Source organism: Gymnoscopelus braueri (genome assembly GCF_963280865.1).
Source record: "Gymnoscopelus braueri genome assembly, chromosome: 20".
NCBI classification, from domain to species: domain Eukaryota; kingdom Metazoa; phylum Chordata; class Actinopteri; order Myctophiformes; family Myctophidae; genus Gymnoscopelus; species Gymnoscopelus braueri.
In genome coordinates, this window is record NC_137622.1 from 42,843,235 (window position 1) to 42,857,165 (window position 13,931).

At 39.9% G+C, this 13,931-nt stretch overlaps 2 pseudogenes across 2 annotated transcripts; both read right to left on the minus strand.

Annotated features, from left to right (window-relative positions):
* Positions 1 to 1,252: 1,252 nt before the first annotated feature.
* Positions 1,253 to 3,423, minus strand: LOC308075723 (E3 ubiquitin-protein ligase TRIM39-like; annotated as a pseudogene). The gene is made up of 2 exons: positions 2,018 to 3,423; positions 1,253 to 1,278 (listed from the first exon to the last, which is right to left on the minus strand). The product of its transcript is annotated as an E3 ubiquitin-protein ligase TRIM39-like (transcript).
* An 8,146-nt stretch (positions 3,424 to 11,569) lies between these two features.
* Positions 11,570 to 13,614, minus strand: LOC308076495 (E3 ubiquitin-protein ligase TRIM35-like; annotated as a pseudogene). The gene is made up of 2 exons: positions 12,104 to 13,614; positions 11,570 to 11,793 (listed from the first exon to the last, which is right to left on the minus strand). The product of its transcript is annotated as an E3 ubiquitin-protein ligase TRIM35-like (transcript).
* Between the last annotated feature and the right edge of the window lie 317 nt (positions 13,615 to 13,931).

Here is a 13,931-nt window from a genome sequence, read left to right on the forward strand (position 1 = left end):
GACATTCACACTCGTTCACATTTCAACAGTAGTCTCCACAGATGATGAATATGAGCTAAATTAAATGAGCTGTCATGTTGACAAACATGTCAACTGCTAAGTTACTGCAACATTCAGCAGGTCTACTAACTGTTACTGTAATAGATTAGAGTGGTGTTTGGTTGCCACCGTGTGGCTTTAACATGCAACTGCAGCTATGTTACTTGATGTTTCACAGAGTGTGCACATGACCATCATGCTGTCTGGATCCTGAGTTTGAGTTTATTTAGGATCCCATTAGCTGTTACACCTGGCAACAGAAAATATATTTTTATTAAAAAAAATTCATGTTCATGGAGTGCCAAGAGTGAAAAGTGCAGCAGCAAAGGTTTTGTGGAATTGTGTCGTAGGACCATCGTCGGTAGCTACTATGCCTGATAGAATAATTTCCATCATCATAATTTTGCGTCATTTGCGTTGCATAATTAGATTAGCCTCTACGAGTCTCTTGCACACCTGCAGTCAACCCTGAACCCGGACATATTTTTTGGGTGGTGAGCATGTTTTCACATGTTTTACTTGAGTAAAAGTATCAATACTGCAATGTAGAAATACTCTGTTACAGGTAAAAGTCCGGAATTCAAAATGTACAAAAGTACAAAAGTATTGGTATCAAAACTTACTTAAAGTACCAAAAGTAAAAGCACTAACATGTTTGAAAATATCAGATCTACAAGCTCACAACGCGCCGCGATGTGACGATTTGTGAGCTTGTAGATCAGCTATTTTCAAATAGCCTATGTATAAAATAGGGCTAAAGTGGTTAATGCATGTTTTAGAATATAATAATTTATATCTGCAAAGTAACTAAATAAGAATAAGTCATAACTGAATAGAGAATATACTGGAATTATGAATTGATATAGAAGACCAAAATGCATGCTATTTATCAAAGTTAAATAACCTGCATAATCACTGAATGAAAGAGCGTAGTTTCATACAATTAATGTGATATTACTGACATCAGTCATTATAGAGGAGGGATAAAATCAAGTTAATTTGTTTGACTCATATATTTTACAATAAAACATCTATAAATTGGATAGTCAACATATTAGTTACAAATATGAACTCTTTATGTAACGTTCAGTGACTGACTCAGACAGTATAACACAGAAACCATCAGGCAGGAATTCAAAGTTCACATCAAGGTTTAATCCAGATTACAGTCAAGGATCAGAAGCAGGAGATCAAACAGTGAAGACTAATGTAATCAGGGATCAGGCAGAGAATCACAACCTGATCATTAGACACAGGTTCACACAGGAACAGTCAGGATCAGTGGTGAAATAAAAAGTATAATATTACTATATTAGTGTGATCCATAAAAACATAACAATATGGACATTTTGATGACATCACAGATTGGAGAAAAAAGTTTTCATTGCTATCCCGTTGAATAGGGATTCAAATGTATCGGGATAACATTGAAAACTAATTTTTACAGGTTTTAAAGAAAAAAGCCCCATAGGATGAGTCACTGCTTAACCCCCAGTGGGGGGGGGGGGTCCAGGGGGTATAGTTAATATAGCATCACAATCGTTTTAACAGCTTTATCCATTATGTTGGCTATTCAATAATAGCAGATCTACAAGCTCACAGCTTGTACATCTATTTTTGAAATGATTGGAAAAATATAGAAAATGTATTGAATCATTTTTAATTGTTTTATTATAAATCTTCTCTTCTAGGGGATGGGGGTCCCAGACACCAAATATTTTAAGATGGGGGTCCACGGCCAAATGCATTTGGGGGTCCTTGACATGAAAAGGTTTGAGAACCCCTGCTTTAGGAAACACTTGTTAATGTGACTGTCATTGACCACAACACAATCATTTAGATTCTATGAGTAATATCCTCCTTTAAAGACTCTCAATGTATCATCATCATCATCATCATCATCATGTCTAACTGCATTGTTCCACAGTTACACTGATCTTCCCAGGTAACATCTTCAGAGGGACAGTTTCATCATCACCAATGCTAATGAATGGAAAGAGTGTGTCAGTGAAAGTGTGTGTGAAGGTGTGTATGTGTGTGTTAGTATCAGGATCAGAGAATGACAGCTTTCCTTCATTCCAGTCCAGCTGGACTCTGATCCTCTGAGGTTTCTGCTTCAATGAGAGAACAGACCCTGGCCCTGGTCTGGAGTATGCTGTGTATTCACCTTCATAGAACCTTATTCTCCAGTGCTGACCCCCTCCGACTCCCTTCCTCTGGTAAGACTCTGCTAACACACCCAGTGACCAGTCTGCATTGTCTCCAACCTCAACATCCCAGCTGTGAGTCCCTGAGTTAAAGCCCTCAGAACCCAGGACAAAGCCAACTTCATCAAACCTCTCTGGGTTGTCAGAATCGGAATCAGAATCAGAATCAGAATCAGAATCAGAATCAGGAAGCTGTTGTTCCTCTCCATCTCTCACACTGGTTAGATCATCAGACAGGGTATAGTCTGGATGGGCAGTGTTGGGGTCCAGAATGACAGGAGTGTCCTTGACAGGAGACAATGTCCTTCATCTTGTTCCAGACTCTGAAGGTCAGGTTGCCCAGGTGTTTGGTCACGTCCATCAGAGGTCTAGAGACCGGCTGTGGGTCCTGCAGTGTGAACTGGACTCTTTCCATTGTAGTCTTGTAGTTCTGCAGGAATGAGATGTGTTCAGCTCTCAGCTCCTCCTCTATGGCTCTGATGTTGTTTGAAAGGGTGAATATGTCTCTGTTCAGACCCTCCATCTTCTCCTTCATCATCTCACTGTTCTGCTGCTCTTCCTCCCTCAGTGCAGTGATGCTGGCCTCCTCTTCCTCTTGTAGAAACTGATGAAGCTTTTTAAACTGTTCCTTAATCTGCCTCTCTGTGTGCTGGGCCTGGACCTTAATGTGTTTTGCTGTTCGGTCACTTTTCTTTTTAACTTCATTAAAGACCTCCAGTTTCTCCTGTAAAGTCTTCAGTAATTTCTGGACTTCCTCCCTGTGATCCAGAGCAGCTTCATCTATGGGTCTGAAACTGTGGTTGGTGTGTTTTTTAGAATATCGACACACAAGACACACTGGCTGTTGACATTCCAGACAGAACAGTTTGAGTTTCTCAGCATGCAGACTGCAGAGATCCTCAGACCCTGATGAAGTTCTCTTACGTTTTGAAGCTCTCTGTCTCTCCTGTCTGAAGGCCTCACACACGTTCTTCAGAGCCAGGTTAGGGGGTAGATGATCTGTTGAATGTATTTCCTTACAAACTGGACACTGTTTTACTCTCTTCTCTCTCCACCATTCCTGCAGACAAGCATTACAGAAGCTGTGGCTACAAGACAGTATAACAGGATCTTTAAAGATGTCACGACACACAGGACAGGAATAATCCTCTTCTGGAAGAGACGACGTGGAAGCCATTTAGTCTCTGAATGAAGCTACAAACACTCTGCAGGGAGTCAGTCAGTCGTAGTAACACTTCCTCCTCTAGAATGTTCCCTGAAGTTTACTTTCACTGTGAATCGTGGTTGTTGTTAAAGTCCATTCAGCTGACAGAGTCAGCAGCAGGTTCCAGTGGTCTGGGTCAGTATTCCCTCCTGTAGCTGATGTGGAAACACAGTCTGTCCTCCTCACTGGAAGTTGTGTTTGATCTGAAGGTCAATTTTATCGTCTCAGATGAGTCTGGCAGGGGGCGGAGCTTTGACACACCACCACAGACCTGTTGCAAAGTACACACACACAAACACAAAGTTGCCATTAATCTGATACACATATAACGTGTGCCCCAAACATGTTTAGTCCCATTTCAAACAAATCCCTAAAACTGCCTTCTTCCACCTTCGCAACGTTGTCTGCCTTCATCCCAGCCTATCACACACTGCTGCTGAGACACTCATCCATGCCTTCATCACATCCAGACTCCACTACTGCAATATCCTTCTATACGGTGTCACCACCAAGGTTCTCAAGAAGCTACAGTTTGTACAAAGCTCTGCCCCCCGCCTGCTCACCAGAACCCGATCCAGGGACCACATCACACCAGTCCTCCGTGAACCTCCACTGACTCCCAGTCAAGCACAGAATATATTATAAAATACTAATCACCACCTATACAAGGCCCTCAACAACCAGGCTCCCCGCTACGGCGCTACCTCTCTGAACTCCTCCAACGCCACGCCCACTCCCGCTCCCTCAAGTCGGGTGACGTCCCCAGAACAAAGAAACCAACCTGGGGTGACAGGCCTTTCTCTGTGGCCAGACTTGCATTCCCTACATAAATCCCAACCAACCTTCTTTTATAGTATTTAACCTTTTTAACTACTTTGTCCTAATAAAGTTGTTCTTATTTTTCTGTTAGGCGACTTTGAGTACTTAAAAAAGCGCTATATAAATTGTATGTATTATTATTGTCTCCGCCAGAGGTGGAGAGTATGTTTTCGTTCTTGTCCTTCCGTGTCTCCCCCCGTCTCAGCCAAGCTAACATTGGTCAAGCTTCGCTTGTCACACGTGACAATATTGTTGTCACCAATGCTCTGATTGGCTAGAGAGACGCATGATGACATAGAAACCTATAAATAGGTGACGCACTTCAAAATATATATTATATATATATATTATTATTTTTTTGAAGCGAGCTTCCATCAGCCAAGCTAACATTGGTCAAGTGACACGTGACAATATGTAATATAAATAGGTAAGACAGGATTAATCAGGCACAGTACTGGCGGAGACCTGTGCTCCGAGGAGCACATTTTCTAGTTATTATTAAATTGGTTGAATGAGATGTATCAAAGTCAGGAGGAGAGTCTAGAACAATAGAGAGGGAGGGAGAGCCAACTTAACCCATAAATCCAGAGTACTGAAACCTGAACATGCCGTCAGTGTAATAACTGAAAAGCTTCACTCCACATGTTTTATCTGTAGACATGATTAATATAATGTATATCGTTCTTCAGAACACCATTGGTTGGTAGTTATTTTATTCATCCCATAGTGGAAATGAAGGTGTTAAAGCAGCTCTCATAGAGACATAAATAAAAAACATGTTTAATAAAAAAGATAGGCATCTAAGCATACTCAACCTACAATATAAAAAATTGACAGACCTAACACTACTAAAGAGTCTGATGGCTTGCATCCCAGGTGTTGTCAGCTTGTACATCTGGTGTATTTGGCAAGTGAGGAGTGTAAATACCAACCTCTGTGTTTACTGTGTTGTCTCAGGTAGGGTTGGGATCCTGTAGGATTTGAACCATTCCCTCTCAACGGTCTGATTCCTTAACGCTTCCCTTGAACCATTCCTAGATTTGAAAATAAATAAATACATAAATCAGCCTTCATTAAAGAAATGTATAAACAAATACAGTATTGTATACCTCTGGGTTACTTGAGGGGTTACCAAATGGACCCTTACAGGTCTGTAACTCTGAGAGTGTACAAATGAGTTAAAGTAAAAAAATGTTGGCAGCAAAATATACTTTCACTGCTCATTATGCAGAACGTCCCATTTCACAAAGAAATTGCAGATCTACAAGCTCACAACTCGAAGCAACACATTGTGAGCTTGTAAATCGGCTATTTTTCAATATGTATGTAGTAGGTTTTAATTGGTTAGTGTATGTATTATTGTAATAATATTTATAAATGATTAAATATGCAAAGAAGGTAGTAAATAAAGTTTTTAAATGACTGCAGTGGAATTAAAAGCACAATATTCTCCTCTGAGATTTAGAGAAGTAGATGTACTGTATAGAGAACTGAACATGTAAATACTCAAGGTACCTCAACATTGTACTTGAATACAGTACTGAGTAAATTCAGTTACTTGGTTACTCCACCATTGTGTAGGTGTAAAACACAGCAAAACAAGAACAACACGTTATAAAAATGCAATACTGCAGATTCAGAGATTATTACTGGCAGTAAGTCTGTCATAACAACATGACAAAAGTGGATTTTTGTGAAAGCCATTGATTATATACTGACAGGACAAGCATTGTGTTTATTTCTACAGAACTGGGACAACGCTATGGTTTGTTTTCACACTTAGATCAAACTAATGGTTTAATAAGTGTCAGGTATCACTCCCTCCAGACAAACACACAACTCAATAGTTATTCATATCATACACTGATAGCTTCACTGTGACTCATTCATACCTAGCCTTGATACATCCTAGCCCTGAAACATGACTGTCATACCATGACAGTCATGGTGCCGAGTCCCCCTGGTCTAAAGTTGTGTTCGATTTTTTCACATTGCCATCTCTCACATAAACATAAACGTTCAGAATCAGATTTCAAATATAAAGTGCTTACCACCGAGCCACGGATGTTACAAGGCGATGCGGACCGCGATGAGTACCCGTATCTCCCGTATTGTTCAATAAAAAGCATTTTAATCCCATCGCCGGCCATTTTCTTTTTTGTTTGTTTTTTGATTTGTAATGTATCAGAGTGCAATACACCTCCCAACCATTAGTGTCGCATGGTTGTAAGTATCGGAGACAATTTGGAGAAAATGGCCGGCGATGGGATTAAAATGCTTTTTATTGAACAATACGGGAGATACGAGTACTTATCGCGGTTCGCGTCGCCTTGTAACATCCGTGGCTCGGTGGTAAGCACTTTATATTTGAAATCTGAACGTTTATGATTATGTGAGAGATGGCAATGTGAAAAAATCGAACACAACTTTAGAACAGGGGGACTCGGCACCATGACGCTTGTATACAAGCGTCATGTGAACCATGGCTAGATACATCCTAGCCTGGATGATTTTCAAAATAGTGTTTGTGTAACCAATGCTGCAGCTCATGACAACATTATTACAAAGACCATGTAGCTGTACCAACTGTAGAATGTATTTTATTTCCTTGTACAATCATTGTATTTACTCCACTGCGCCCTCTATAGATCTGCTCAATGGTAATTTAAATCGACCAGATCTGTAGGGGGCGCAGTGGAGTAAATAAAAGGATTTCCGTCTGGCGGTACATATTTAGTTTTCTGCCCCAAAAGTGTATTATACAGAGAAGGTGGGATGCTGAGAGACTTCCCACCCTGGATTATAGACTTTCAACAACACAAAACAGCCTTTGTTTCGGTGAGTTGCTAAATAGTTTTGTTTATTTTTACTAAAGACGGAGACCTCTCACGGCAGTGTAATGTTGGGTCTATGAGCAGAGCAGCTCACCTGGCAGAGCGTTAGAGAGAACTCACTAACACTCTGGACCAGGGCTAAGATTCATATATATATATATATATATATATATATATATATATATATATATATATATATATATATACACAAAACAATACAATATTCATACATACGTAGCAAAAGGCATGGCTGACAACATTCTATGTGATGATATGATACCCATAACTATGAGTTGTGAATTATTAGAACAGAGGAAGAAGGTTTTTCAGAAAAGCATCCAGTTTACAAATAACTTTAGGCTTATATCAGATTGTAGTAATAAAATGTATTTCAACATAGATGGGTGACGTCACCCCAGAGGTAAGCTACTTTGTACAACTACTGGCCAAAGTTGATGATAATAAACCTTCATGTAGTTGTACAACTCTGACCATAAATCAAACAACATATTACCATATTAGCCTTAGATCAAGACTATCGTTGATGTATGCAAATGCAAAATATAAGGTGCTTACCCGCTTGCCCCAAATGTTAACTAGGTGTCCGGAGTGTTTGTGTAATGTATTAGTGCATATGTTACAATAAAGAAGTGTTTTAATCCCGTCGGTGGACGATTCTGGAGGAAGTTAGTGATGTGGCGCATCCGGTGAAAGCCGGAATTACACTCAATGTAAACAGGAAGTAAACGAGGGGGGGGATGTCGTTCGGCCACCAACGGGATTAAAACACTTATTTATTGAACAATATGGACTAATACATTGCACAAATACAACGGACACCTAGTTAACATTTGGGGCAAGCGGATAAGGACCTTATATTTTGCATTTTGTACATGTTAGGAGAAATACGGGCTTTGCTGGTCTGACATTCCTCGACAAACTGGGGGGGGGGCTAAGACTATCGTAGATATAAAAATGTCAAAATCGATCAAATACATCTACGATAGTCTTCTTGATCTAAGGCTAATATCATATGACAGATAAGATAATGTTACAGCTCTTAAATCAACATGTTCAGTGCTCACCTAACAGAAGAGAGTCTCACAGAAGATATTAGAGTCACTTGATGTTTCTCACACAGGCAACAAGCATCTGACCCGCGCTTTCTCCTACCAACGTGAGAAGGAACGGCTGTCGTAAAAACGTCCGTAAATCAGTACTGTCGTAACACTTAAAGGGCACCGCGCATTGCATGAAAGCAAAGATTGTTAATTTAGCCTCGCGTCACCAGTCTTTGAGGCGAAGTAGTACACAAATCCTACAAATGGTCTCCTAAGTGGGCGTGGTTTGCTTCTCCCCCTAGGCCCTACCATCCCACCACCCTACCCCTCCCCTCTCCCTGGCTGACAACGTCATGTGGATGTGCATTTGTGTATTTTCTGCATTAAAGAAAAAATGTAAAAATGTTTTACATGTTTGAAAGTGCACTGTTATTGGCAAATATGCTTTTAAAGAAAAACATAAAAACAAAAAAACACATAAAATTCCTTTTATTTATAAGGTATATATTTTACCAGTATAGACTATAATGTGCCCCAGTATAGACTATAATGTGCCCCCCCGGGGGGGGCGAGGCTGGTCTAGGTCAAGTTCAGCCCCCATGGTCGCGCACAAAAGTCGGCGTCCCTGGTGAGAAGGAACGGAAGTTGGAACGGCTGTCGTACAAACGACCGTAAATCAGTACTGTCGTAACACTTAAAGGGCACCGCGCATTGAATGAGAGCATAGAGACTGTAAAAGAATGAGAGTGAAACTGGACTTCAGATCATGTTTCTATAGTCAGAATTTAATTAGGAATGCAGTCCCATTACACATCAGATCAGAAACAGATAGTCTCCCATCTAATTTAAGTGACTTTATACTTTATAAATAAAATGCATCATTATTATTACTATTATTAATACTGTACGAAAAGAAAAACAGCTAATAGGATTTTATTGATTGATTGAATACTTGAATAGCAGTTTGCAAAAAGATAACAGCACAGGAAAGTACAGTTCAATACAAGACCTGCCAAGAGGATTTTAAACACATGAAGCTGCATACGGCTTGTTTCCATTGGGGTCCTTTCCTTTGTACTCAATTCATCGAAATGTGGTGCAGTGTATCTTGTAGACCAGGCCCATTGCAAGTTGCTGTACTCTGTCTTTTGTTTTGTTTTCATTTGGGCACGAGGAGAGGAAAAAGGATAACATAAAAATAATGATTTTGCTGATTTAACTAAATATATATATATTTTAGAATATATTTTGTAATGTCTATCTGGTGAAGTGAACAGGGACTAAACTAAAGACCCATGAGGGAGGAAGGGTATGGGCAGTGTTGAGTGTTGTTTCGTGTCAACTCAAAGATAATTGTACCATCCTTGTCCTATGTTGGGTGTACTTAAATGAATCATAGTTTTGTATTGTATTGTTTAACTGTACATATTTTTTTGTTTTTCATGTTTTTAAACAGTTTTTATGTCATTTAATGTTTCAATGAATTGAGTACAAAGGACCCCAATGGAAACAAGCCAAATATGTTCTTGGGTTTTAAATCCTATTAGGTGACCTTGTATTGAACTGTACTTTCATGTGTCTTTTTTTTCTGCACAATTCTAATAAAGTATTCAATCAATAAAAAAAAGGTGCCTTGTGGTTAGAGTGTCCGCCTTGCAACTGGGAGGTTGGGGTTCAATCCCCGGCCATTAAAAACTCTATTTCAACAGTAAAACACACAGTGACATTCACACTCGTTCACATTTCAACAGTAGTCTCCACAGATGATGAATATGAGCTAAATTAAATGAGCTGTCATGTTGACAAACATGTCAACTGCTAAGTTACTGCAACATTCAGCAGGTCTACTAACTGTTACTGTAATAGATTAGAGTGGTGTTTGGTTGCCACCGTGTGGCTTTAACATGCAACTGCAGCTATGTTACTTGATGTTTCACAGAGTGTGCACATGACCATCATGCTGTCTGGATCCTGAGTTTGAGTTTATTTAGGATCCCATTAGCTGTTACACCTGGCAACAGAAAATATATTTTTATTAAAAAAAATTCATGTTCATGGAGTGCCAAGAGTGAAAAGTGCAGCAGCAAAGGTTTTGTGGAATTGTGTCGTAGGACCATCGTCGGTAGCTACTATGCCTGATAGAATAATTTCCATCATCATAATTTTGCGTCATTTGCGTTGCATAATTAGATTAGCCTCTACGAGTCTCTTGCACACCTGCAGTCAACCCTGAACCCGGACATATTTTTTGGGTGGTGAGCATGTTTTCACATGTTTTACTTGAGTAAAAGTATCAATACTGCAATGTAGAAATACTCTGTTACAGGTAAAAGTCCGGAATTCAAAATGTACAAAAGTACAAAAGTATTGGTATCAAAACTTACTTAAAGTACCAAAAGTAAAAGCACTAACATGTTTGAAAATATCAGATCTACAAGCTCACAACGCGCCGCGATGTGACGATTTGTGAGCTTGTAGATCAGCTATTTTCAAATAGCCTATGTATAAAATAGGGCTAAAGTGGTTAATGCATGTTTTAGAATATAATAATTTATATCTGCAAAGTAACTAAATAAGAATAAGTCATAACTGAATAGAGAATATACTGGAATTATGAATTGATATAGAAGTACCAAAATGCATGCTATTTATCAAAGTTAAATAACCTGCATAATCACTGAATGAAAGAGCGTAGTTTCATACAATTAATGTGATATTACTGACATCAGTCATTATAGAGGAGGGATAAAATCAAGTTAATTTGTTTGACTCATATATTTTACAATAAAACATCTATAAATTGGATAGTCAACATATTAGTTACAAATATGAACTCTTTATGTAACGTTCAGTGACTGACTCAGACAGTATAACACAGAAACCATCAGGCAGGAATTCAAAGTTCACATCAAGGTTTAATCCAGATTACAGTCAAGGATCAGAAGCAGGAGATCAAACAGTGAAGACTAATGTAATCAGGGATCAGGCAGAGAATCACAACCTGATCATTAGACACAGGTTCACACAGGAACAGTCAGGATCAGTGGTGAAATAAAAAGTATAATATTACTATATTAGTGTGATCCATAAAAACATAACAATATGGACATTTTGATGACATCACAGATTGGAGAAAAAAGTTTTCATTGCTATCCCGTTGAATAGGGATTCAAATGTATCGGGATAACATTGAAAACTAATTTTTACAGGTTTTAAAGAAAAAAGCCCCATAGGATGAGTCACTGCTTAACCCCCAGTGGGGGGGGGGGGGTCCAGGGGGTATAGTTAATATAGCATCACAATCGTTTTAACAGCTTTATCCATTATGTTGGCTATTCAATAATAGCAGATCTACAAGCTCACAGCTTGTACATCTATTTTTGAAATGATTGGAAAAATATAGAAAATGTATTGAATCATTTTTAATTGTTTTATTATAAATCTTCTCTTCTAGGGGATGGGGGTCCCAGACACCAAATATTTTAAGATGGGGGTCCACGGCCAAATGCATTTGGGGGTCCTTGACATGAAAAGGTTTGAGAACCCCTGCTTTAGGAAACACTTGTTAATGTGACTGTCATTGACCACAACACAATCATTTAGATTCTATGAGTAATATCCTCCTTTAACTGGATAGCTGCCAGAGTTATTTCAGATTTTTAGCTGTTGGCTGCCAGAGATTTTTAATTGAAAAACAAAAAGTACTCAGGAGCCGAGATACAGAATTTTTAAGTTTTAAGTTAACAAGGAAGTGGATAGGAGTCTAGATCTTTGATATATCATATCTCCTTGGTCTTTGGGTCTAAAAATAAGAAAAAAAAAAAAAAAAAACTTTTTTTTTTTTTTTTTTAATAGAACGCATTTATGCGTTATTGGCGGCCAAGCGCACTATTTATTAGATCGCATTAATGCGTTAATGGCGGCCAATGAGTTAAAGACTCTCAATGTATCATCATCATCATCATCATCATGTCTAACTGCATTGTTCCACAGTTACACTGATCTTCCCAGGTAACATCTTCAGAGGGACAGTTTCATCATCACCAATGCTAATGAATGGAAAGAGTGTGTCAGTGAAAGTGTGTGTGAAGGTGTGTATGTGTGTGTTAGTATCAGGATCAGAGAATGACAGCTTTCCTTCATTCCAGTCCAGCTGGACTCTGATCCTCTGAGGTTTCTGCTTCAATGAGAGAACAGACCCTGGCCCTGGTCTGGAGTATGCTGTGTATTCACCTTCATAGAACCTTATTCTCCAGTGCTGACCCCCTCCGACTCCCTTCCTCTGGTAAGACTCTGCTAACACACCCAGTGACCAGTCTGCATTGTCTCCAACCTCAACATCCCAGCTGTGAGTCCCTGAGTTAAAGCCCTCAGAACCCAGGACAAAGCCAACTTCATCAAACCTCTCTGGGTTGTCAGAATCGGAATCAGAATCAGAATCAGAATCAGAATCAGAATCAGGAAGCTGTTGTTCCTCTCCATCTCTCACACTGGTTAGATCATCAGACAGGGTATAGTCTGGATGGGCAGTGTTGGGGTCCAGAATGACAGGAGTGTCCTTGACAGGAGACAATGTCCTTCATCTTGTTCCAGACTCTGAAGGTCAGGTTGCCCAGGTGTTTGGTCACGTCCATCAGAGGTCTAGAGACCGGCTGTGGGTCCTGCAGTGTGAACTGGACTCTTTCCATTGTAGTCTTGTAGTTCTGCAGGAATGAGATGTGTTCAGCTCTCAGCTCCTCCTCTATGGCTCTGATGTTGTTTGAAAGGGTGAATATGTCTCTGTTCAGACCCTCCATCTTCTCCTTCATCATCTCACTGTTCTGCTGCTCTTCCTCCCTCAGTGCAGTGATGCTGGCCTCCTCTTCCTCTTGTAGAAACTGATGAAGCTTTTTAAACTGTTCCTTAATCTGCCTCTCTGTGTGCTGGGCCTGGACCTTAATGTGTTTTGCTGTTCGGTCACTTTTCTTTTTAACTTCATTAAAGACCTCCAGTTTCTCCTGTAAAGTCTTCAGTAATTTCTGGACTTCCTCCCTGTGATCCAGAGCAGCTTCATCTATGGGTCTGAAACTGTGGTTGGTGTGTTTTTTAGAATATCGACACACAAGACACACTGGCTGTTGACATTCCAGACAGAACAGTTTGAGTTTCTCAGCATGCAGACTGCAGAGATCCTCAGACCCTGATGAAGTTCTCTTACGTTTTGAAGCTCTCTGTCTCTCCTGTCTGAAGGCCTCACACACGTTCTTCAGAGCCAGGTTAGGGGGTAGATGATCTGTTGAATGTATTTCCTTACAAACTGGACACTGTTTTACTCTCTTCTCTCTCCACCATTCCTGCAGACAAGCATTACAGAAGCTGTGGCTACAAGACAGTATAACAGGATCTTTAAAGATGTCACGACACACAGGACAGGAATAATCCTCTTCTGGAAGAGACGACGTGGAAGCCATTTAGTCTCTGAATGAAGCTACAAACACTCTGCAGGGAGTCAGTCAGTCGTAGTAACACTTCCTCCTCTAGAATGTTCCCTGAAGTTTACTTTCACTGTGAATCGTGGTTGTTGTTAAAGTCCATTCAGCTGACAGAGTCAGCAGCAGGTTCCAGTGGTCTGGGTCAGTATTCCCTCCTGTAGCTGATGTGGAAACACAGTCTGTCCTCCTCACTGGAAGTTGTGTTTGATCTGAAGGTCAATTTTATCGTCTCAGATGAGTCTGGCAGGGGGCGGAGCTTTGACACACCACCACAGACCTGTTGCAAAGTACACACA